Source organism: Hyperoodon ampullatus, assembly GCF_949752795.1.
Source record: "Hyperoodon ampullatus genome assembly, chromosome: 8".
NCBI classification, from domain to species: Eukaryota; Metazoa; Chordata; class Mammalia; order Artiodactyla; family Ziphiidae; genus Hyperoodon; species Hyperoodon ampullatus.
The window spans coordinates 49719081-49745608 of NC_136921.1; positions in this window are offsets into that span (position 1 = coordinate 49719081).

Here is a 26528-nt window from a genome sequence, read left to right on the forward strand (position 1 = left end):
AATTAAGCCAAGAACTTCAGTTAGGTGCAGCCCAGTATATCCTCAAGTCATCTGACTTTGTCTGTTCTGTACCAATCCTTATCTTTCAGGGAAATGATGTATTGGCACTGTCCATAAGGTTCCCAGCCCAATTTCCTAATGTTACTAGGCTGGTTATCCTTAATATAATTTAATTGTTCACAAGATAAAGGGGTGCCTTAAAACTTAAATGACCATAGCCTGGTGTTAATCACATAAATCCATCCCATAATTGTGGGAGGTTTTATTCCTTGACAGAAATTTTGCTTGTTGCTCTGGTTGAGCGTGAGTAACTTTAGAGGAAAATTCATTTTTATGACCAGGGTCAGAGCAGGTATTATTAATTGGCTAGGTGAGGGAATCCCATCTAGTAATATCAAGAGTAGCCTGAACAGGACTGAACTATCTTCTAAAACAATTGTGCAATTAGAGCCTTGGAGTGGAGAAATCCACCAAGGTAATCCAGAAGTCCTAGACACAGGTAATTGGCCACAAACCCAACAACTGCATTGATTTTTAAAACTAGCATAGAATCGTGTCCATGATAGAAAAACATTTGATTTATATGCAAAGGTCCAAGAAGTCAAGAGAACATTGTAAATGATCATACGAGTCAGATACAGCATCTTGGGTAAGCTATCTACTTCTGATGTCATCCTCTAGTCCTGGTGTGAGTGTAGTTTCCTCTGTTTGAGCGTCGTTTTAAGGTGAGTTTGAAGTCAGCAGTCCTCTCTCTGTACCAGTCTGGTGCAGGGGCCCCTTGTAATTGTAAATTAATACAAGAGTCAATTCCCTTCTTTTTCTCTGTGCATGAGTGTTAAGAGTACCTGATAAAGATCCTTTCATCTAGGGGAGATAGTCCTTTAAATTATGTATTTTCCAGTATGCATAATCCCCTGGTTGCAGGTCATGGAGCATCAGTTCTTCATCCAAAGATATATTACTGAGATAAGCTTCAGAAAAAAACTTAGAGTATCCTTTTAATAATTCAATTAAACATTACATTAATATAACATAATAGCAAGGAACTATCCGGGAAGTGAGTCTAAGTAAATACAGACCTCCATTAACAAGACTGGGGTTTAACATTCATTGAAACATCTTTTTCTTTCTAAAATTGCCCTCATTTCTACCAAATACAACCAAATTAAGACTAATTTGTTTGCAAAATAAGTCTGATCTCAATAAACTTGGCCTGATAATTTATATAACTATAATTGGTCATATAGGCTTTTTACTTTGCTGAAACTTTTATAAGGAGTCTCATAATGAACTTATAAAAGGCTTCTCAGGGCTAGGAAAGTCATGCCAAGGGCTTATCACAGATTTCACCTAACAGATCTAGGTGAATTCCTCCCTTTTTAACATCCCCCAAATACCTTGAGCCTTCTGTACCTGTTAGTGAGTGGCCTTCCTAATTGATCTGATAAAGCTTCTGGGGACCTAAGAGTTTACAATCTCTGGAAGGAGCAGATAGAGAAAAAAGATAAATGTTTCAATTCTGCTTACAAAGGTATAATTTACCAAATTACTGTAAGTCATAATTAGTTTGAAGGAAAGGTTTCCTTATACCTGGAAATCACAGATTTAAACCAGTAATTTTCCAGATAGAAACCATAAAAATTATAACCATATTTACCAGTTCACTCAGTCTTATGTAACTAACTCTTTTAGTTAACAGTTTATGAAGCCATCAGGTTTCTCATTAGGATTCTTTAATTTCTTACCCAGTTCAGCATTATGGTCTGAAAGTCAGAAACTTGTATTTATCCAAAAGTCCTTTTTATAAATTTTCTTGAAGAGGAAGCATTTTTGCAAAGGCAACAAAATAAAACCATAACTGTCTATAATGACAAAAGATTTATGAAGACACGTTTAAAAACTGATTACAGTGCAATTGACAAAGAAACTTTGTTACTACTGTGACATACAACACTTTAAGATAATAACTAGAATTATGACTGATAACATTTTACCAGGACATATCAGAATTCTAGGAACTCCATATAATTTCTAGGATGTCTATATTAGTAACATTTACCATACATAAGAGGATTTATTACTCATTTGACAATATTTCCATGTAATTTAACATACCTAATGAACCTAATTAGTTTAATATCTCTCTTTGGGATGTTTCAGGTGCCTTTTGAAACATCCACAGTTAGCTAGAGGTCAAAAGGACTTCATTAGAATTTGATTTAGGAAGTTATGTATAAAAAAATATCAAAAAGGGTTTAGAACACTCAGATAGGATCACAGGTCACTATGAAACAGTAGTTATTCACTTAACAAAGTAACAACAAAAGATTTCAAAGGCAATTACGGAACAGATCACTTAAAAGGTAAAGAAAATTCAGGCTTCCCTGGTGGTGCAGTGGTTGAGAGTCCGCCTGCTGATGCAGGGGACACGTGTTCGTGACCCTGTCCTGTGCTCCGCAATGGGAGAGGTCACAACAGTGAGAGGCCCGCATACCTCAAAAGAAAAAAAAAAGGTTAAGAAAATTGAAATCTGTTATCAAAGGCAATTCAACATTTTAAGAAATCTTGTCCTCTTAAGAGAGAGAAAAACCAAATTCAAGTTTTGCACCCACTTACTTTTAAAATTCATTTAATCAATTAAATTTATTTTAGCCATAGTCAATCCTGACCATGCACAAAATTCTTTTCTTGGGGTCCACTTTCCACAAACGTTTCCTCACTTTCTGTATCCATCACTTTATTTTCCCATTCAGAAGCAGCCGCCTATAAGTCAGACCTACTTCGTTTTCCCTTAATAAAATATGATTCCATTCCTCATACCTTCTTTACTGAAAACACACATCCTACTTTCCTATAGTATACTGAAATGTTTTCTTTATTATTTCTATTAGCTTTAATTACATGTTTAAATTAGAATCCTCAGCTCTGAAAAACCTTAACTTCTTGTGAAAACTAAGAAGTAAGCAATTATAAACTGTCCTTTACGTTAGCATTCTGTAGATTGGTGAACATAAATACCAGTGATATTTTCTAAAAACATTTGCTTTCTTTAGAGATTGTGGCACCAAACGTATTCATCAATAGTCCTAAATACCTTTTGTTTCTCTGTAAAAGGAAGCCAATGTTCAGTAATTAACGTTTCAGTATCTTATTTTATTTGGGAATAGCCTAGCTATTCAATAAGCTTCCATCACATAACTTAATTTTAGCTCAACTCTAGAATTTCAAATTACCAGAATCTGGAGAGACTATTTTAGATAGACACTCCTAAAGCATAATTATCCTTAATAGAGCTTATCTGAAAGCTCTTATTTCCTTTACGTTTTCTTTCCTTAAAAGTTTCTTCACATCAAGTTACTTTCCTTGCTGACAAATAAGTAAGAGGTATAACAAGATTTTTTATATTAAACCTAAGTGCAATAAAAGCATTATACTTAATGTTGATGACTCTAAAGACTTGTCTATATTAATTAGATCAACAAACAAACATTAATACCAGGTATTAATTTAATACTGACTATTTCCAAGTTCATGTGAACCTGAAGCTAATTCTAGCCAGTTACCTTCTGTATTTTTTTTAAGAATTTATATAAGCACTTAATTTCCTTTAATCCAATAGTAGAGCTCACTTATATATTAATTTTTGATAATACCATCCAAAAGTAAAAACAAAGATAATGCACACATAAACATACAGACACAACAAGATGTCTCATAGCTTCATTTTCTAAACTTAGTCATGAATCAAGTATCACAATATAAAACACTAGTTGTAAATAACAGTTGGAATAAGTTAAATTTTAAAAAGAATTTTTTTTCATCCCCCTCCCTTTTTTTCCCTCAGTATCAGGAATTTAGAGATGATCTAGATAAGATAAGTGATCCTGAGAGCTCTGGTCTCAAGGTACAGGGAGAGAAAATCAGGTTTTCCTAGTAGGATTTATTCCCTCAGGGTCAGAATTCTGAAAAGACATTTTTTTCTTGATTTTTCTTCAAACAATCTTTCTCTACTAGTTGGGAATTAAACAGGGGTCTGTTAACCTTTGACTGCCATTGTGTACTTAATTGGCGCAACTGAAGGTTCATAATTTTTGTAGATACCCCTTTTCTTTTTAATGGTTTTGAAAAGTTGGTCTGATATAGTTTCGAGTAATTAATTATTGGTTTCCTGCAAAGAAGTTACTCTATCATTTCCTTTTTTAGAAGTTTCTAGATACCAAAGTAAGCATTCCATTCAGTCTGTTTGATTTAACGGCTGGCTTTTTCTAACTGTGGGCACAAAAGTATCAATTTTGAAATATCAAAAGAACCCCAATTTGGCCATTTTAGGTTGAGATCTCCTTCAGTATAATTTCCCCAATTAAGTAGGTACTTCTTGTATGCACATAAACCTGGCTGGAGTCTTAGTCATAGGCTGGCTTTCTGATGCTTCTTGTTTCTGTGTTTGAGAAGCTCTATTTCCCATTTTAAAGTTTACTTTGTCAGGGATAAAATTCACTAGTGAAATTGTGTCATGGGCCAGTGTGCTGCTTGTGAGCTTAGCTCCTCTAGGTGTCACCCTAGAGTCGTTTCAGCCCTCTTACGTGTCTCAGTTTCTCCCTTTGGTAATCTAAGGCCACCACGGGTGCTCGGATCGCTGAACGGCCAATTCTTAACCGCAACCCCTGGACAAACAAGTGTTTTAGTTAATGAGTGGGTTTCCCTATGGGACCACTGCATGGTATGAAGACTCTGCCTCCACCACTCCTGTAAATTTCTCAGTCACCTGAGAAAGCTGTAAACCGCCGGGAGGAGTCTTGTCCCTTTTCTTTGGAGCAAAGCTCTCATGTAATATCTTCACTTTGATGCCGACAAATTTTATTAAGGCAGCCGAATTGAGGAAAAGCATCAGATCAGCCTCTTACCTAACCACTCAGTCTCCTACAACTGAGCAAACTCTGGTAGCTTTCAACCAGGTACACCCCTGACCAAATATCTTTCACCTGGGTGAGTACTCCCTGGCATCTTTCAACTGAGCCCCCCTCCCCCACCATTATCTTTCAAGTGGGAGGGGGCAGGTATCTGACATACACTGCCAAATAAAACTCAGGATCATTAACCAATACGGGAGATCCGAGAACCAGGAGTGACTTACCCAATCGTCTGGACGCTCTGAGCAGGTGGATGGGTGCAAGGGGCCTCTGCTGGTACCAAGGTTCCAGTTCCTCCTACAGGTCAGGCGAAGAGAAGTCCACTCTGGGTCCCTTCTTTTTTTTTTTTTTTTTTTTTACAGTACGCGGGCCTCTCACTGTTGTGGCCTCTCCCATTGCGGAGCACAGGCTCCGGACGCGCAGGCTCAGCGGCCATGGCTCACGGGCCCAGCTGCTCCGCGGCATGTGGGATCTTCCCGGACTGGGGCACGAACCCGTGTCCCTTGCATCGGCAGGCGGACTCTCAACCACTGCGCCACCAGGGAAGCCCTGGGTCCCTTCTTCATGGTCGCCATAAAACTCTCAACTTAAAAAAAATGCACAACGTGAGAGCTGCGAGTTTGATTTGGGTCAAAATGAGGATTATAGCCCAGGAGACAGCATTTCAGATAGTTCTGAGAAACGGCTCCAAAGAGGCAGCGGGGAAGGTCAGTATATATGTGATTTTGGTGAAGGGGGTACATACAATCAAGCACATATTTTTTTGCAGAAGTTTTCTGCTAGTCACAAGGAGCAGTCATCACCATGAAGGATTTTAGTGCTTTTCTAGATATGAGGAGATATATGAGGAGAATTGGGCTCATAAAATCGGCACGTGAAAATATCCAACTATCTGAAGACCTGTTTTTCCCAGAGCACAGAGTGCCTCATTTCTTTCTCTCCGCCCTGAACTCCTTTCAAGGGGTGTTGAAAATTAGTAGCTGCAGCAGCACATGTTTTATTCCTTGTAGTGGTAGCTGGCAAGTGCCAATTTTTTGTAGACACTCTACAACTTATATAATAATGTAAATCAACTATATTTCAATTAAAAATTTAGAAATGAATTGTCTCCTTCCATCCATAGCATTCTAGATTCCATATTCAAATTAATTGTCATCTGATAATATGTTGTAATAATATGCATAAAAGCTATTATTTTCTAAGTAACTGTCAGACACTGGGTTAAGAACTTTGTATTATCCTATTTTATCTTTACAGCAAGCATATAAGGTATTATACAAGTTAGATAGTTCAGGGGAAAAAAAGTTAAGAAATGTCTTCAATAATGTATACAGTATAAGATTCAGAAGACCTATGTTTAAAGCCAAAATTAGGCCCTTCAGCACTATCCTATACTGAAATTATTGCTTGTGTTCTAGGGACAAATTGTGCTTCAAAATTTAAAGTTAACTACGAGAAATCCATTTCCCCCATTTAACCTTCATTATTCTTGGGGTAGAAATACAAGCAAACTGTTTATTTTCTTTTTTTTTCTCTACCTGTATCAAGTGTTAACAAGATTCCCAGCCTTTCCTTATAAGTACCTAGCTCCTAAAAAAACGAGATAATTGGTGACTGGCCATCTGGAGATATCCAGGAAATTCTCTGGATTCCAGACATAGTACTTCCTGTCTCCATTATATGGCACGCTGAAAGACAATATCCACTTGGTGCTTGGAATCAATCACTACAGCTGTTACAGAGACCCTTTTCTCTATCATATTTCATTGGCATGAGATGCCCAAAATAGCCAAATAGTAAATTTCACCTTCCAATTCAATGTGAATATTACATTCTTTCATGGAAACATTCTTCTCAGCCAGATCTAAAGTTTCAGAAAGAGGAATAAAAAAACTATTTCAGTGGATCTTTTGGTATATTAATGAGAAGGGCCACTCCTGCTCCTTGATTCCCAGATCTCTGTATTCTGACTACAGGAAAATGAGGCCCATGTATAGTAGTCACTGCTTCAAAGCTTAGGGCATACTTTGCAAAACAGTACGTTAGACTTACAGGGTATTGTCTTCCAGACGGTATCATAAGTAAATGTTAGCAAGTATTTTTCAAAATGATAATGATTTATTTAAATGAGTAATTCTAGACTGAATTGTACAATGCCCAAATTACATCTGACTTGGTAGGACTAGTACTATTCAAGCTACCTCATATATTGATGCTATTTGGCATTCATGGCATAGGTACAAGTTAGGTATGGAATATGAACCAAAATACTGTGTGCTTCATGAAACCATCAGTTGGTCATATTCCACCCCAAAGCTCAGTCTGGATATGCCATTCATCCTCTGACAAGTGTTTTGTCTGAAGTGTCAAAGGACAGTCATTGGTGGAATGAGACAATACCATCCTTGTGTCCATTGCCCTCAAACTAACCAGGTTCCACAGCCACTTTCTTTAAAGGCATTTCATCCAGTTTATGTTCGGTGTAGACGAAGAGCAAGTCAAATAATATTTCAGGTATGTGGTAGCAATCTGCTACCTGTCACACACAGACAGCCATCTTAGCAATGTGTCATATTGATTCATAGTCACACAAGCTATAGATGACTGGCTGTTCAGCAATTTTCACCCTGTGCAAATCAAAGGTAATCTCTCAGATTATCAGAAAAAGAAACAAATTAGTAAATATAGCCCAGAAATTGTAAACCAAATAATAGGTCTGACTTGCTACCTCTCAGTTGAGTGATCAGGGAATTCTGTGTAAAATCTTTTCTCCAAATTATCCAGATTCAGTCTTTAATCTGAGACTATAAATCCTTAGAGGTCCTATTTCTCTTTTGTCAGGATCTGCTGTCCATCAGTAACTGGTGGGGAGAAATAGCTAAGAGTATTCTTTTCTTGCTCTGGGCCACTCTCACTGCAATAAAGTTACTGCATTTCTTCCATTTCCCAACTGGTTATAATCTAGTATTTCTGTCTTCTTCCCACCCACTATAATCTCTTTCCATGTCCACTTATTACCTGTTTTAGCCCATATCCTTCCTCCCCCGTGACATTTGCTTGCTTAGGGAATAGACAGATGTATTAAGTTCATCAGGGCTTCCTCCTTAGCTTAATCTTAGGACGATTTAGAATGTGATAGGAAAGTAACTAGAGGTATGATCCTGCCACTTAGTAACATGGCCGTATTCAAATTTAATTCTAATTTAACTTCATGGAGAAGTTATAATCCACACTTAATCACCTGGAAATACATGCATACAATTAAATTTAGTAATATGGATACCTGTTTCTTTGGATTGGTATCTCTCTCTAATGGTAATGAATGAAGTGATATCAAATGATAGTTTTCAGGGGTGGAAAAGTTATAAAGTTGTGTTGTATGGTTCTTGCATTCCCCAGCCCCTTATTCTCAAATTCTAAAAACATTTCCAGTGGAACCTCTGCCTTTCATTTGTGAAAACATCCATTTAGTCAATTTAGGCAGCCATTCAAGCCTTTATACCACTTATTTTAAATTGCAAATATTTAATTGTCTATTTCATTTTCAGTGAGACCAATAGAACCAATGTTCTGAAGGTGATAAGGACTGTGAAATTTTTATGTAATATTATGTTACCTTGCCTATGTATACTAATTGCTTTTGTACACTAGTAACAGTAAAGTGCATACTTTGATGACAGGAAATATATGCTTGTTAGTAAATTGATAGACTTTGAAGCTACAGTCCTTTAATTATGCTCACTATGGTTGGTTCTGTTACAGAATAGTTTTCAATTTAAGTCAATGCCCATTTGTATCTACTGTAGGGCTCCTAATAGGGTCCAATGTAGTCTACTTGCCAGCTAGTAACAGATACTTTTCCTCTGGAAATTTTGTCTAAAGCCATCTTCAGGCCATTTCTTTCCTGCTGATAGGGAAGTACAGTCAGTTACCCCACATTTGTTACTTCAACATGTGGAAGCAAATATGTAATCATTTGACCCATCTTTGCATTACTTAAGTCCACTTATTTCAAGAACCCAGATCTGAACCCAGTTCTAAGGATCTGACTTAGTCAATAATTTAAGTATTCCAATCCACTTCTGAGCTGGCTACCAGGTTTTGTTGATGACTCTTCATGATTCACCCCAATTTTTCCTTTAAATTTCCACAGATATTTTCAGAATTGAGTGTGTGCATATGGGGATGCTTTTATCACACAATCATCTAGGACCCATTTACCTGACCATACTGCCAGCTTAGTTATGGCTTTAGGACCTATAAATTTCTAGTCCCCCCTCTGAGGGCACTAGCTTAAATTGTATTACTAAATAGTGTCTCTCAGCTTTAGCAATGGTGTAGATTTGTCCTTATTCTCTTCTTATTCTCTTCCACTAGGCATCTTACCTTCTTTTCCCAGAGATTTACAGTCTATAGGATATTATACATCCCATTTTCAAATAGCAATACTACACTCAATGAATACAAAACAAAACAAAAACCAAAAAGCCTGCACCTTGTTTTCCTTTGGTTTAGAGGGAATCATAGAATTTCAGCCAGCTAGCAATGGGCTGTGGGAAGATCTTTGGAGGGCTCTATCATTAAACACACAGGCAGAGAAGCATACTGCATATGTATGGCTTGACCTCACTGAACTCCTCTGAACCCATTATATTGCATCCTCCTGAATATATCAATTTTGCTTATTGAATGAGATCTGCTAAGCAGCTCCTTTTATTATCTATATGTTTTACTAGCATTACCAAAGACATGATAGGTATTTTTGGGCCGAGGATTGCCTGATGTATGTCTGTAGTATAGTCTCAACTAACACCTGGTAGCAAGTTAACAATAATTGTCTTTAAAGAGGGATCTATTGAGGAACTGCATCAGGCAGTTTTGTCCAGAAATACAATTCTGCTTGTATCCTAACTATAGACACTTCTAAAATCATTTGAGTAATTGAATTAATAGAGTAAATGGTGCAGCCTGAGCAATAGCAGTTTATGAATCCTTTTTTAGTTAAAAAAAAAACTTTAGTGAGGTATAATTTACATGCAGCAAACTACACATGTTGAAAGTGTACAATATGACACATTTTGATACATGTAGACACCTGTGAAACCAACACTGCAATCCATATAATAACCATATCAATTATCCTCAAAAGTTATCTCGTGCTCCTTTCTAAGTTCTCCTTCCCATCCCTCCCCACCACTTCCTGCTCCACACAACAACTGATCTGCTTTCTGGCATGATAGATTAGTTTGAAATATATAGAATTTTATATAAGTTAAACCATAAAGTGGATATTCGGTTTTAATTGGCTTCTTTCACTAAACAACTAGTAATTCATCCATGTTGTATACATTAAAAGTTCATTACTTTTTATTGCTGACTAATATTCCATTAGATATACATATCATAATATTATCCACCTTGCTTTTTTATAGGTTTTGGTGATTATCAATAAAACTGCTCTCGGCATTCACGTCAAAGCTTTTGTGTGAACATAAATTAACACTGCACTGAGAATGGGATTACTGAGCCATATGGTAAGTTTATGTTTAACTTCATAAGAAACTGCTAAACGGTTTTCTAAAGTGGTCAAACTGTGTTGCATTCATACGAGCAAAATTAGAAGGACCTATGTCCTCCATATCTTTATAGCATGTGGTACAATCTGTTTTTTTATATTTCAACCTCTTTAAGAGACGTGTTGTGGTTTTACATTGTGGTTTTAATTTCTGTTTCCCTAATGATAGTCCACGTGTTTATCTGTCATCTTTATATTTTCTGTGGTAAAGCATGTGTTCAAAACCTTTACTAGTTTAAAGAACTTTTTTTTTATTATTGAGTTTGAAAATTTTTTTTTAATATATTCTGGATAGAAGAACTTTATCAGATGTATGTTTCAAATGTTTTCTCTTTATCTGTGGCTCATCTTTTCATTCCCTTAACAGTGTCTTTAAAGAGCAAAAGGTTTTAAAATAAATAAAATAAAATTCAAATATTCAAAAAACAAAAGAGCAGAAGGATTTAATTCTTCTGAGGTCTAATTTATCGATTTAGTCTTTTATGGATTATGCTTTTGGTTCTCAGTATCTCTGCAAAGTATTTAAAATATTTGTGTAACCAAGGTCACAGAGGTTTTCTCTTATGTTTTATTCTAGAAATTTTATCGTGTTGTGACTTACAATTAGGTCTATGATCCAGGGTCAGCTAATTTTTTTTCAATGTTATGAGGTATAGATTAAAAATTGTTTTTTCCACATATGGATAACCGATTGTTTTAGTATCCTTTGTTGAAAAGTAACAACTTCTTCTTGAATTGCCTTTGCATTTTTGTTGAGCATGAATTTTCCACTTAGTGTCGGCCTATTACTTAATTTTCCTTTGTGTTCATTGATCAGCTTATCTATCCTTATGCCAATACCTCTTTATCTTGATTAGTGTAGCTATATAGTAATTCTAGAAAATAGTGTTCCTCCTCCCATTCCATTCTTTTCCAAAGTTGTTTTGACTAATCTAGGTCCTTTGCATTTTCACATGAATTTTAGAATCAGTTTTTCAATTTCTACAATTGAAGGTTGCTGGAATTTCAATTGGATGGTGTTGAAATTATAGATCTATTTGAAATAATTGACATCTTAATAACACTGAGTATATCAACCAATGAGCACAGTGTAGTGCATTCTTTATTTAGGTCTTCTTTAATTGCAGTCAGCAATGTTTTATAGATTTCAATGATAAACCTTGTGTATGTTTTGTCAATTTTATCTCTAAACTTTTCAGTAAGTGTTTATAGTAATGTATTTATTTTAATTTCAAGTTACATTTTCTTGTTGCTTAAAGAAGAAATGAAATTGATTTTTGTACATTGATCTTTTATCTTAAATTTTTTCTGAACCAATTCATTCATTATAGGAGATTTTTAGTAGATTGTGCCAGTTTTCTACATAGACAATAAGGTCATCTCTGAATACTTTTTTTTTCTAAACACAATGCTTTTTTTCCCACTTGTCTCAGTGAAATTGTTAGAACCTCAAGTATAATGTTGAATTTGTGAGAGTGGAAATCCTTGTTTATTCCTGATTTGGGGGGAAATATTCAGTCTTTCAAGATTAAAGGTAATATTAGCTATAGTTTTTCCACAATTGATCACAATTAAGTTGAGGAAGGTCCTTTTTCCTAATTTGCTGAGAGCTTTTTCTTTGTCTGTTTGTTTGGTCTATTGGTTAATGTAATGAGTTACAGTAACTGATTTTCAAATGTAAAACCAAATTGGACTCTTGGGATAAATAAGACTTGGTCTTAATGTATTTTGGTTTTAATATGTTGTTGGATTCAGTTTGCCAAAACTTTTACAAATTTTATGTCTTTGTTTAAGGGGGACATTGGCCATTAGTTTATTTTTATTTTGAGGTCTTTGGTTTTATTACTGCCCTCATAGAAAAAGTGGGAAACATTTCTTCATTTTTCCAGTGTTGTGGAAATTTGATTATTATTAGCTCTATTTCTTCCCTAAAGGTTTGGTAATCTATCAGTAAAGCCATGTATTCATATAATTATTTTTTTGTGGGAAGGTTTTAATTACAAATACAATTTCTTTAATAGATGTAGCTCTAATCGAATCTCTTGATTCTTTTTTTGCCTTAAATTTGTGATTGTGTTTTCTCTTTCTCCTTTTTTTGTTTTTGTTTTTGTTTGGTTTTCATTATGGTGTCTAATGGTTTATCAATTTTATTGTTCTCAAAAAATCAGCTTTTGATTTCATTGATTTTCTCTGTAGGTTCTGTCTTTTATATTTCATTGATTTCCACTCTGGTCTTTCTTACTTCTACTTACTTTAGATTTTATTTGCTCTTTGTTTCCTTAAAAAGTGGAAGCTGTGGCCATTGATTGAATCACACCTTTCTTCTATTCTAATATAATTTATATATGCTGTAAATTCCTCCCAAAGTGATGTAATGTCATCTCTCATATTCTCAAATATTCTGATGTGTTGAGATTTAATTTTCATTCAGTACAAAATATTCACTAAATTCTTTTCTGATTTCTTCTTTGATCCAGAGGTTATTTAAAAGGGTATTATATAGTTAGCTAATGTTTGAGAGATTTTATTTCAGAAATCATTTTGTTATTGATTTTAGTTTAATTTTATTGTGATTAGAGATGAAAATTTGTATGACGATTCTTTTAACAATTATTGAGACTATTTTTATGTAAGATATGGCCTATCTTGGGAAATATTTTGTGTACATTTGAAGTGAATGTGTCCTACTAGTATTTGCTGCTCTCTCCTAATGTCTCAGTTAGGTCAAGTTAGTTGTTAGTATGTTTCAGATATGCTATATATACCATTATTGATTTTTGCTACTTATCCTATTAATTATTGAGGGAGGAACATTAAAATCTCTGAATATAATTGTGGATTTATCTATCTTCATGTTTAGTTTTGATCAGTTTTTAAAATTTATTTTGAAATTGTTATGACATGGAAAAAAAAATTGGAATTGTTATGTTCCCTTGAGGAATTGATTCCTTTGTTATTATCAGATACCATGCTTTATCACTGGTAATACCCTTTGCTCTGAAACCAGCTTTTGATATTTTTTGTTGCTTTTCTAGTCTCAATATCATTGATTTCTGCTCTAATTTTTATTATTCCTACTCTTTGCTTTGGGTTTAATTTGCTCTTCCTTCTCTAGTTTTTTTTTTTTTTTTTTTTTAACCTGTGTCTTAGTTTAGTTGTAAAGCACAGGTTACTATTATTGCTATTTCTTATTTTCTAATATAAACATTTCTTGCTATAAATTTCCCTCTAAGCATTGCTTTGGTTGTACTTCACAATTTTGATATATTTTCTTTTCATTTTCTGTTCAAAATATACATTATTTCCTTTGAAACTTCCTCTGTGACCCATGGTTTACTTATAAATATGTTGTTTAATTTTCTAATTATTGGTTGTTTTTTTCCAATGTATCTTCCTGTTATAGATTTCTATTTTATTTTATTTTTGTTTAATTTTATTTTTAATTATTTTAAATGTGTTAATATTTGTTTTATGGCCCAGTATGTGCTCTATCTTAGTGATTGTTCCATGTGCATGAAAGAATAATATATATTCTGCTATTGACTGTAATGTTTTCTAATATCAATTGGTCAAGCTGATTGACAGTACAGTTTATGTTATTTATATGTTTACTTATTTTCTGCCTTCTTATTCTATCACTTACTGAGAAAAGAGTTTTATATTTCCAAGTATAATTATGGGTTTGTTTCAACTTTTATATTTATCAGGTTTCATCTTATGTATGTTGAATTTCTTCATTTTGTTTACCTTTTTTACTAGATCCTTTAGCATATTTAATTATTTAAAATTTTGTGTCTGATAATTATAGCATATTTTTCATGTGTGAAGGAGTCTGGTTCTGATAGTCTTTTTGTCTGTTCAAAGTGTGTTTTATCTTTCCCTTTTATGTATCATTTTGTTGTTGTTGTTGAAAGCCTAGTATGTTGTCTAGACCAGTGAATACTAATATAAGTACTTTTATGCTTGTAGACTGGCATACTTTTCCTTCTCCTAGATCTTTAGTGTGGGCTTTTGTGAGGTTTGGGATGAGTTTGAAGCTTGTTGTTATGCTTACCTTTATCACACCTCAGGGTTCTAATTCCTCTAGTGACAGTTTGTGTTTATTGTGTGAGCTAATTTGCCAGAGAGCTTTTCTCAGTATCTCCTCCCCACTTGCCTTCAAGTGTTCCTACTTGTCTTTGCATCTTTTCTTTGCACTCTTTCCCAGAGAGAATCTTTGTCTTGTAACATTTCCTGATGCATCTTTCCCAGTATTAGTTTTACTTGGTGCTTGTTAGCATTGTGATGTGGGGTGGGGAAAGGCAGCACTCACCCATCCTCTGAGGAAGGCTCAATGTTAGGCAAAGACTATGTACCTGGGTCTCTGGGTTCTGGGCTCCACAACTATTTCTGCCCCCTTCCAGATGTAGCTCTGGTCCTAACAGTATCTTTGGCACTCCTCCACTAGGAGGAGTTTAAAATTCTAAAAATATTTTTTTCTGTTTTTTGTCTCTAATTATTGTGGAACTCCACCAGTTCCCTCAGGATACAGGCTTACCTTGGAGGTATTGTAGGTTTGGTTCCAGACCACTGGAATAAACCCAGTATCACATTAAAGTGAGTCACACTAATTTTTTGGTTTCCCAGTGCATATATTCAAATTATGTTTATACTATACTGTAATCTATTAAGTGTGCAACAGTATTATGTCTAAAAAAATGTACATACCTTCATTAAATAATACTTTATTGCTAAAAAATGTTAACAATCATCTGAGCCTTCTGCATGTTGTAATCTTTTTGCTAGTGGAGGTAGTGTCTTGATGTTGATGGCTGCTGACTGATCAGGGTGGTGTTTCCTGACTGTTGGAGTGGCTGTGGCAGTTTCTTAAAATAAGACAACACTGAAGTTTTCTGCATCGATTCCTTTCATGATTTCTTTGTAGCATGTAATGCTGTTTGATAGCACTTTACCCACAGTAGAACGTCTTTCAAAATTGGGGTCAGTCCTTCAAACCCTGCCAGTCACTGCTTTATCAACTAAGTTTATGTCATATTCTAAATCCTTTGTTGTCATTTCAACAATCTTCACAGCATCTTCACTGTGAGTAGATTCTATTCCATTTATTTGCTTATCCATAAGAAGCAACTCGTCTTTAAGATTTTATCATGAAATTGTAGCAATACATTCCCATCTTCAGGTTTCACTTGTAATTTTAGTTCTCTTGATATTTCCACTACATCTGCAGTTACTTCCTCCACTGAAGTCTTGAATCACTCAAAGTCATCCAAGAGGGTTGGAATCAACTTTTCCAAAACCCCTGTGAATGTTGATATTTTTACCTCTTCCCATGAATCATGAATGTTCTTAATGGCATCTAGAATGGTGAATCCTTTCAGAATGTTTTCAATTTACTGTGCCCAGATCTGTCAGAGAAATCATAATCTATGGCAGCTATAGCCTTACCAAATGTATTTCTGAAATAATCAGACTCGAAGATCAAAATTATCCCTCGATCCATGTGAAAACAAGTCCCCCTAAAACTTTGTTCCCCTCCCAAGTTTATGATTAACCTCTCTATCTAAACTTTATTCCCTTTCTCATCCCTGTCCCTTACCCCTCAGGATTGAGGAGTATCAAAGAAAAGTGAGGCTGAAAGCAAGCAGGACCCTGAGGGGTCCTCCTGGGAACAAGCCCCTCTGTGTCCCTGCTTCTTGTTTACAGAAAAAGTTTTGGTCTCCTAGTCGTTTCCCAAGCAGACCCAAACAGTTAATAATTAGAGAAGTGGAAATGTAGAAACAAAAGAAAGCAGTTCAGAAAGAAAAGCAATAATGGCTTAAACAGTTGAATCACAGGACTCCTAGTTCCTCCTAAAGGGATATAGATAACAATCTGATGCATTTCTTTGGGTTGTTATGCAGAAACTAAGACTCTCACACAGTGGAGGATGGTGTCTAAGGCTGACCACAAGCACTAGACCCCAAACTGATTGAAACTAAAAGTTGATAATTAAGATTCCTGAAACATCATCCTGTTACCTCACCACTAACCAATCAGAAGAATGTCCACAAGCTGATCATGCATCCTGCAACCCTCACCCCTAATGTTGCCTTTAAAAATACTTGTCTGAAAGCCATCTGGGAGTTTGGGTATTTTGAGCACTGGCTGCCCATTCTCCTTCCATGGTGCCCTGCAAATAAATACTGGATTTCCTTCACCACAACCTCATGTCTGTAGGTTGGCTTTGTTGCCGTGTCAGGCAAGTAGACCTGAGTTCAGTTTGGTTAACACATGGACTGCAGAATGGATGTTGTGTTAGTAGGCATGAAAACAATATCATTGTACACCTCTATCTGAGCTCTTGGGTGACTAGGTGCATTGTCAATGAACAGTAATATTCTGAAAGGGATCTTTTTTTCTGAGCAGTAGGTCTCAACAATAGGCTTAAAATATTCAGTAAAGCATGTTGAAAACAGATGTGCTGTCATCTAGGCTTTCTTATTCCATTTATAGTGCACAGGCAGAGTAGATTTAGCATAATTCTTAAGTGCCTTAGGATTTTTGGAATGGTGAATGAGCATTGTTGGCAAGGATATGGAGAAAAGGGAACCCTAGTACACTGTTGGTGGGAATGTAAATTGGTGCAGCCACCCTGGAAAACAGTATGGAGGTTCCTCAGAAAATTAAAAACAGAACTACCATATGATCCAGCAGTCCCACTCTTGGATATATACCTGAAGAAAACAAAATCACTAATTCAAAAAGATACATGCACCCCAGTTTTCACAGAAGCATTATTTAAAATTGCCAAGGTATGGAAGCAACCTAAGTGTCCATCTACAAATGAATGGATAAAGAAGATGTGATATGTGATATGATATGTGAAGATATACATACACTGTATGTATACAGTGGAATATTACTCAGGCATAAAAAGAATGAAATTTTACTATTTGCAACAAAATGGGTGGACCTAGAGGGTATTATGCTTAGTGAAATATGTCAGACAGAAAGATAAATACTATATGTTATCACTTATATGTGGAATCTAAAAAATAAAAAAAAGAATGTATGTAACAAAACAGAAACACTCACAGATATAGAGAACAAATTAGTGTTTACCAATGGATACAGGGATGAGGGGTTCAGGCAAGACAGAGGTAGGGGATTAAGAGATACAAACTACTATGTATAAAATAAATAAGCAACAAGGATATATTGTACAGCACAGGGAAATATAGCCATTATTTTGTAATAACTTTAAATGGATTATAATGTATAAATATTAAATCACTTTGTTATACACCTGAAACTAATATAATATTATAAATCAACTATACTTCAATAAAAAAAATAAAGCTGCAAGTCCCTTTGTGACCTTTTTTCTTTTTTACTATTTTTAGTTTATATTTAATTTTCTTAGGTTTTCTTATTTCTATATACATCTGTGTTTCTCACTACATTTGCCATAGCCTCAACTCTCCATTAAAATCCCCTTATTTTTAATTTTATGTGGTTTAGTTTGTCCTTGTATTTATTACATCTTCTCATATTTACTTTTCACATTTCTTTCCTAAGTTCTTATAATTTATGTGTGTTTTTAATAATAATAAATGCTTTAATAATAAAGCAATTATTTAAAAAAATTTCAATTCTTGACAAAATGCTTGAACCCTCTCTTTCTTACTTGGTGGCAATATTTTTCTTACAAATTTTTCTTCTTGGTCAGTGGGTTTCTGCTGTTTATTTCCTCATTTATTTATAAAATGTATTTATTGATCCATGCCACTTTTTTCTTTATTTTTATTTATCTTTAAATGAACTCGAGTTTTCAGGACATGATATTTGTAGGAAATTTCCAACACAGGAGGGCAGAAATGAGTAGCATCATAGTTTTTCAGACCAGCTAATTTTCACAACCTAAAGGTTTCCTTTTTCTTTACTGACACAAAGATATACTTCTTCATGCAAATGTAGATCATCTTCAGCAAGTGGTGCTGGGAAAGTTGGACAGCTGCATGTAAATCAATGAAGTTATAACACACCCTTACATCATGCACAAAAATAAACTCAAAATGACTTAAAGACTTAAACATAAGACATGACACCGTAAAACTCCTAGAAGAGAACACAGGCAAAACATTCTCTGACATAAATCGTACCAATGTTTTCTTAGGTCAGTCTCCCAAGGCAATAGAAATAAAAACAAAAATAAACAAATGGGACCTAATCAGACTTACAAGCTTTTGCACAGTAAAGGAAACCATAAAAACAAACAAACAAAAAGCAAAAAGACAACCTACAGAATGGGAAAAAATATTTGCAAATGATGCGACCAACAAGGGTTTAATTGCCAAAATATAAAAACAGGTCATACAACTCAACAACAAAAAAACAAACAACCCAATCAAAAAATGAGCAGAAGACCTTAATAGACATTTCTCCAAAGATGACACATAGATGGCCAGTAGGCCCATGAAAAGATGCTCTATGTCATTATAAGAGAAATGCAATCAAAACTACAATGATGTACACTAGTCAGAAAGGCCATCATTAAAAAATCTACAAGTAACAAATGCCAGAGAGAGTGTATAGAAAAGGGAACCCTCTTAAACTGTTGGTGGGAATGTAAGTTGGTGCAGCCACTACAGAAAATGTATAAAGCTTCCTCAGAAAACTGAAAATAGAATTACCATATGATCTAGCAATCCCACTCTTGGGCATATAGCCAGACAAAACTATAATTCAAAAAGATACAGGCACCCTTATGTTCATAGCAGCACTACTCACAATAGCCAAGACTTGGAATCAACCTAAATGTCCATCAATAGATGAATGGATAAAGAAGATGTGGCACATATATACAATGGAATGTTACTCAGCTATAAAAATGAACTAAATAATGCCATTTGCAGCAACGTGGATGTGATTAGAGATTATCATACTAAGGGAAGTAAGTCAGAAAGAGAAAAACAAATACCATATGATATCACTTATCTGTGGAATCTAAAATATGGTACAAATGAACCTATCTACAAAACAGAAACAGACTCACAAACATAGAGAACAGATTTGTGGTTGCCAAGGGGACGGAGGGGAGAGAGAGGGATAGACTGGGAGTTTGGGGTTAGTAGATGCAAGCTATTACATTTACATTTAATTTCACATAGCGAAGTGATGAAAAATAACTATTTTGAACTAGATGAGATGAATTTAAAATGTTTGGACCTCGATAGTAAAGGGAAAATAATCATTTCAGTGCTATCATACTGTACGTATATTCCGTCAACTTCTAATGTTAAACAACTTAAAAATCCTTATTAAGGACCAGTAGTGAAATATTGTTGAGTTGTGAGTAATATGTTCATACACATTTTATTTACACAAAACTTTCAGGATGTAATCTTGCTTATTTCAGGTTCTTTCAGAGTAAAACTTGGCTCATGGGTTTAAGTTTTTATGCATATTTTATTTACAAATTATTTAAATTTACATGTCTGATTTAGAGATAAGTAAAGTGAAACATTATGTCTTTAGTTGATTTTTAGTATTCTCTAGATAGGACCTGGTTTGTGGAAAATACAATTTTGTAAGCATTTAGGTTTTAATGTTGGTATATTGAAGTAAAAGTGCCTCTAAAATCTGATCATACTTTTAAACATCAAAATTTATTGCTGAACATATGCAGTGGGTGATTTTATTTTTTCTTTCAAATCAAAATTGGCAGCATATTAGACTTTTGTAATGGCATAATTAACCAGATTATTTTCTCTGTTTCATATTTTAGTTATTCTTAAATACAGTAACTTCAAATAAGATATTTAAATAGATGGACACAGGGATATCATGAATTGTTTTTTTTTTAAGTCATAACAGTCCAACAGCATAAATCCCATGTGTTAAAAATCAAATACATTGCTATATCATATATAATGTCATCTAAAAAATGGAATATATTGTATTAATATATATACGTACTTTCTTCTACAGTGTTATAAAAGCCATATATATGTGATTATTTATAACCATGTTGTCCAAGAGACTCACAGAAAAAAATCCACACTTCTTGCCTTTCCTTATAATTTGGAATGACGCTCCTGTAAACATTTTCCCCACTGTATCATATTCCTGGCCTTTCTTTACCCCTCTATGCCTGTTTCCAGTGGGTCTTTGGCTTCAGGTGGAAGGTAGGTAGAGTGCAGCACTCCTGCAGCCAAACCAATCCTTGGAGAGAGAAAACTTCACAAGTTGTTGGCTATCTTTAGCTTGCTACCTCAAGGTTTGCCCCAAGGATGCCATAGCCTAAATACAAATGGTAAAGAAGTAACATGAACTTTTATTTCTATTTTAAACCACTTATTTTCAGATCTAATAAAATTTATATTGACTTCATGTCAGTGTTAGACTCATTTACTTTGCGAATATAAAAAAAATAAAATGATGTTCCCTTCTAGTATGGAGGTTCACTGTAATGAAACATGGGGATATACTGATATAATGAAACATGGGGATGTACTTGAGGCACAGGGAACCCTATTATATTACTGAGATAGCCAATCACCAGATTGCTCACCCTTCTTGATAACAATGTAGAACTGGCCTTGACTTTCCTCTTAAAAATCATCCATAGAAACCTAAATCCTTTAAGAAGGTGCCTCTTGTTCACCTAATTAAATTGGTCTTAAATTTCCCCTTGGGTGCTTTTTCCTTTACTTCAGCAAGCTAAATAAATCTTTTTTTTTTTTTTTTTTTACTTTATCTAGAGAAAAGTATGTTCTTGATAATCTTTGTTGGTGGGCTTTGACAATTCTGGAGCTTCCACTGACATTTTGTTGAGGCTCTTGTTGCCACAGACTAATACTTTTGTCTTAGAAGCAGTGTACTCATCTTATAACTAAGACTACTAGAGGCAAACTTGCCAATAATAGTAAAGGGAGTTAATACTGAAACTATGCTCCAAATTCAAATAAACAAGATTTTCTGTTTCCTCCTCAGAATGAAGGACTCAAAACCTCTTTGCATATCTGGCCTGTTTATACTCATTTTCCTTGATGAAGGACTGACAAATCATTTTCTGGCCATTAACCATCCTCTGCTTTTTGTTTGTTTGTATGTTACTACTGCCTTGTTTATTAGAGAAAGTTCAAGATCCCTATAGGTCTGATAAATGTCTTTCCAACTGAACCTGAAGACTAAAACCTCTCCTGAGACATTTCTATTTTGGGTCAAACTTTGCCTTACGTCATTAATCTACACACTACCAACACTTTCCTCAGAATTGTTAATGTATACAAAGTTGGCTTTTAAAGATATTTTCTCTCCACAAATTCCAACTGCCAGGGGAACTGCTGATTTCTCTTCAGCAGGCAGAAGCAGCTTGACCTTAAGGTTGAGGATCAAAGATATGCACAAGATGTACTTTTACTTTTGACTGATTGTCAGGCCAGCCGCTAATGAATTGGCTGCTGATAAATTTGTTACCTCCTGGCACTTGCTTTTGTGTTATCCTTCTTGCATTCATCTTTCTAAAGGGCATGATTGTGCCAAGGACAACTGAAAATTGCAGTAGTAACTTTGGAGAACTTTAGATATAACCAAAATTGTGTTTTTGAGATGCACCTTGGAACAAAATGTGGAAAAAAAATCCCACTAAAAACTCACAAGGAAATAAAATCTTGTTTATATAAAAGAAAGATTACTTTGCTTAATAGAGAAGACCTCCCTCTTTCTTTTTCTGTACTGTGAGGATTAATAAGTACCAAATTTTAATCATGAAATCACGATGGAATTATGAAGGACCCAAATTACTGTTTAAACCAGCTACAGTGACAAGCTCTCTCTCTCATCAAAATTAATTTTCCTTCATAGATGCCTTCTTCCCATCTTGTAAAGAGAACACAATTAGCCTCTACACTGAACTTTAAACTCTCTTCATGTCTGTCTATAGCTGGTGCACTCTAATTTGCATTTTTTTCCTTCCTCTCCTTGTTTTTCCCCTTCACTTAGGAAATTAATTCATCATAAAAATATACACATTCTAAGAATATCTGCTATAGAAAATAGATCTAACACAAAAGGGGTCACATTATAGGAGAACATTTCCTACACTGTAAAGATGTGAGCTTTTATAAACAATTTTGATATGTTAAATGTTTACATACATTTGACATTGGAGAATTCAAGAATTTCCAATAGAAAAAAGAAACAACTCTCTTTTCTTCAATTTTGTTGTTTCTGAAGAAGCAGCTCTACAAAAGAAAAATAATTAAGCTGCTATATTATTGACCTTGTTAACTACATTATATAGTAAAAGGGAAAGCAGAATACTTAGTTTTAAAATATGATCTAAATATTCTTTAAAATTTGATATTTGAATACCAAGATTTCTAAATTATATTAGAAAAAGTTTATGTAATATTTTTATCAGAATGGGTATTTATGTACCTTAAAATGATTTAAATGGCTTTAAGAAAAGATTTATGTCTCCTCCTTGATTTTACCAAAGCATAAATTATTTTATTTTTATACAGTACAAGGCCACAGTATTTTATTTTGTACAAGATTAAGGTTCATTTTCCTGTGATTTAACATTTAAAATTTTTTACAGTGGTTTTAAGGATCAGGAAAATTGTAATTGATGCTACAAATTGTTTAAGTCTGCAAAAACATAAAATTATATCTATTTAAAGAAATTTTAATACTGGAAGTATTTTACAGGAATTTAATCTTCTGAAATTCTTATAACCTTACAAATCATAGAGACTTACATGTGAACTTTATATTGCAATTTCCAGATCTTTGATTAGCTTTAAGATTTTAAAGTGATATAAATAATAGATAACAATATTATATCTCCATACAAGAAAAGTTTAATTTACTGTGCTGTTTTAAATGCATCATAGTGTAGCCATCAGGTAAAAGGTTAGGAAGGATGCATAAATGTCTTTGATTTATATTAACATCAGTGTTCTCTTTTTTTAAAAAATGTAAAATAATGTGTATAACAATACAGCAGATGTTTACAGTGGATCATAGATAGATATGATTTCGTTTATCAAAGAAACATTTTGTCTTTAAATGAAAAATTCAGTTCATGCCAGGAAATTTAAAAAAAGGGAGGATAAACGGTGAATTTGAAGACTTACATTAAAAAAACTTTTATCCTTCTATATAATGCATACACATAATGAGTTTGATGGGAACGATGAAATATGTTAAAGTAATACAATTGGTTAAATTGTATTACTGATGTTGGTGCTTGTAAAAAAGAAAAAAATATAAGGCTCTTTTATTGCAAATTTTTGCTTAGATGATATAAAAAAAAAAGCTAAACTTTTCAATTTTTCAGTTTAAAATGACCAAACATTCTGTGCTCACTTGTTCTTTTATCACAAAAATACTCTGTTGTTTTACTGTACTTTTGATGTAATCTTGATGTATTCCTGAAACTAACACAACATTGTAAATCAACTAGACGCAAAAAAAAATTTTAAAAATAAAATATAAGTTCATTGTTCAAGAAAATTTTTTTTGAAATATGATATTTTTTGCTGAATTTAAAAATATAGTCTCAATCTTTTCTTTATAAACTTATGGCTTATGTTCTTGTCTTCTCTGAAAATTTTTATTGATTTTTGACCTTTCCTAACTCAAATACCAAATTCAGAATAAAAAATCTGTGAAAATAACTTTTACATTGAAACTATCTTTGTGTTACCTAAATCAAAATTAGTATTTGACCTTTCACATTCTAAAGGGAAAGATAACAAGAATAATTTTGTTTGTAAATCTCTAAATTTTAATTAACTTCCAAATATTTTGAGGGCTTTTATTGTTTACAAAACTTCAGATTCCCCCTAAAATCTGACAAATCAAAGAGGAAATTTAGTCTATCTAGATTAATTATTTTTAAAAAATATATCAACATAGAAATGCTTCAATGATAATGCACTTTTCAGATTAAAACAATATGCCCATGTTTGTTTACAGAAGGGCACAAACATTGGCAACAAAACAATTAGAAGAAAAAGAAGACTTGTCTCTGGGTTTTCATATTTTGTAAATTTCTGATATTCATAATATACTTATGGAATAAATCAAAGACCTAGAGATTTGTTCATGCCTTCACTGTTCATATTATATTCCTATTGTCAGAGTAATCAATGAAGAAATATATTTATTGTCTGCTAAAACACAGGAGAGGATTGTACTACCTTCTATACTGGTTAATATAAAAAAAAAATTCCCGAAATATCTAGTGCTATCGCCAACAAGTACTGACTGTCTTCCCTTGCCAGGGAAGCACTAAATGATCCTAAATTAGTAGGATGGTGAATTTTGATAGCAAAATAATCCTCAGAAAAACAATCCTAAGAAAAGCACTGCACTTGAAAATCACTGGGAAAGGTCAATCAGTAATATTAGTTGATATCAAATGAAGTAAACCTTCAAGGGATTGATTTTTGAATGCTTATTTCCTGCTAAAACAACAGTGCCTGGTACCCAACAATAAATATTAGAAATTCTACAATATTGGAAACTGAAAGAAAGGCTTCTTAAGAATTCTTCAAAGCAGACAATCTTAGGAGGGAGACTGCTAACCCAAGATCTTTTAATTCAACAGATGACAATAAGAAGTAGAAAGCTTCCACCCAAGACAAGAGAAGGATTATTTCTCTGAGAACAGTTTTCTTCTAGCTTTATTTTTAGTTATCTGTACTGTGATTATACTCCTAACCTCCCACAGCATTTCTATAGCTTCAAAGGGAATTTCATTTTCCTCTTACATCTGAAAGCTGAATTGGTCATCTCCCCTATACGATCTCATTGACAAAATATTAATGAGTTCACTTAAATACCACAGAACATAGGTAGCCTTCCATTAGTCTTTTCTAGCACTGATTTTTCTCACTTAAAGAAAAAAATTAAATTTTTAGTTAATAAAAAAACAAAAAACAAAAAAAATTTGTGATGCTAAGATAACAAAATACTTCCACTGAAATCATTGCATTGTTGTCATTGGAACCAAGCTCACCAGGAATTAAAAAAAAGATACTGCAGCAGTTGTTAGTCTGTTTTTTTCGAAGACTCTCCAGACTGTTTGCAGGAATTATTCAATTCAACAGAGGGAAGCTTTCTATCTCAAGAGACCAAGAATCAGTTGGGATTAGTATGGAAATTTAGAAGCGGTTTGTTTTAATATGGCAAAAAGATGAGGCTACTGTTACTTTCTTGCCCAGAGCTAAGTGAAGTCTCCTGCACTTTTCTTGATATCCTCTTTAGGGACTTTTGTTGCCTTGAAATACTACAGATCTATAATGTTGATCTTTTTTATTATTGACATTATATTCACACTATTGAACAGAAAGTAGAAGCACCCTGTATTCCTTGATAAGACATATATACGCCAGAGAATGAAGACAAATCTTGTGAATGTTGTAAGGCCTGATTTTGGGCATGCAGAGATATCCTTTTTGAAGTGAGAGACAAAATACTGCATGTTACTGCACAAATACTGCTAACCATGAACATAGAACTAAAAACACCTGGTGGTCTCTTTGGATTTCAGAGATAGCATATATCACATTAGCTTTAACCTTTTTACTGGTAGTTCAGAGGGTTGCCAGTTTGAAGTGTTATCTAGAACAAGAAATAGCTTTGCATCTCTGGCTCTGGTGCAATCTTTCCTGTAACTTTGACTTTATGACCCAGCAGACTGATAGAATCAGAAGTGACTCTGGCAGACAGAGATGATGCACAGATCCTCAGGAAAGCCCCATTGTCCCAGGAAATCTCAGCTGAGTCTACTCAGATTGTGGAAAAATCTATGCCATTTTCTGATGAAAGTCATTGAAAAGTAGTTCTGGGACTGCTGCTAGACCCTGGTGGAAACTGCAACCTTGAGCCTGTGGCCACTGAACCATAATATTGGACTTGCACAGAGTCTTTCCATTTTAAAAGGGAAGTAGTATATTCCAGACTAGGTCACATTGCAGACAGAGATGAATGAATATAATATGAATAAAATGTGATCCTATACTTTTTCTGCTTATTCCTCAATCCCC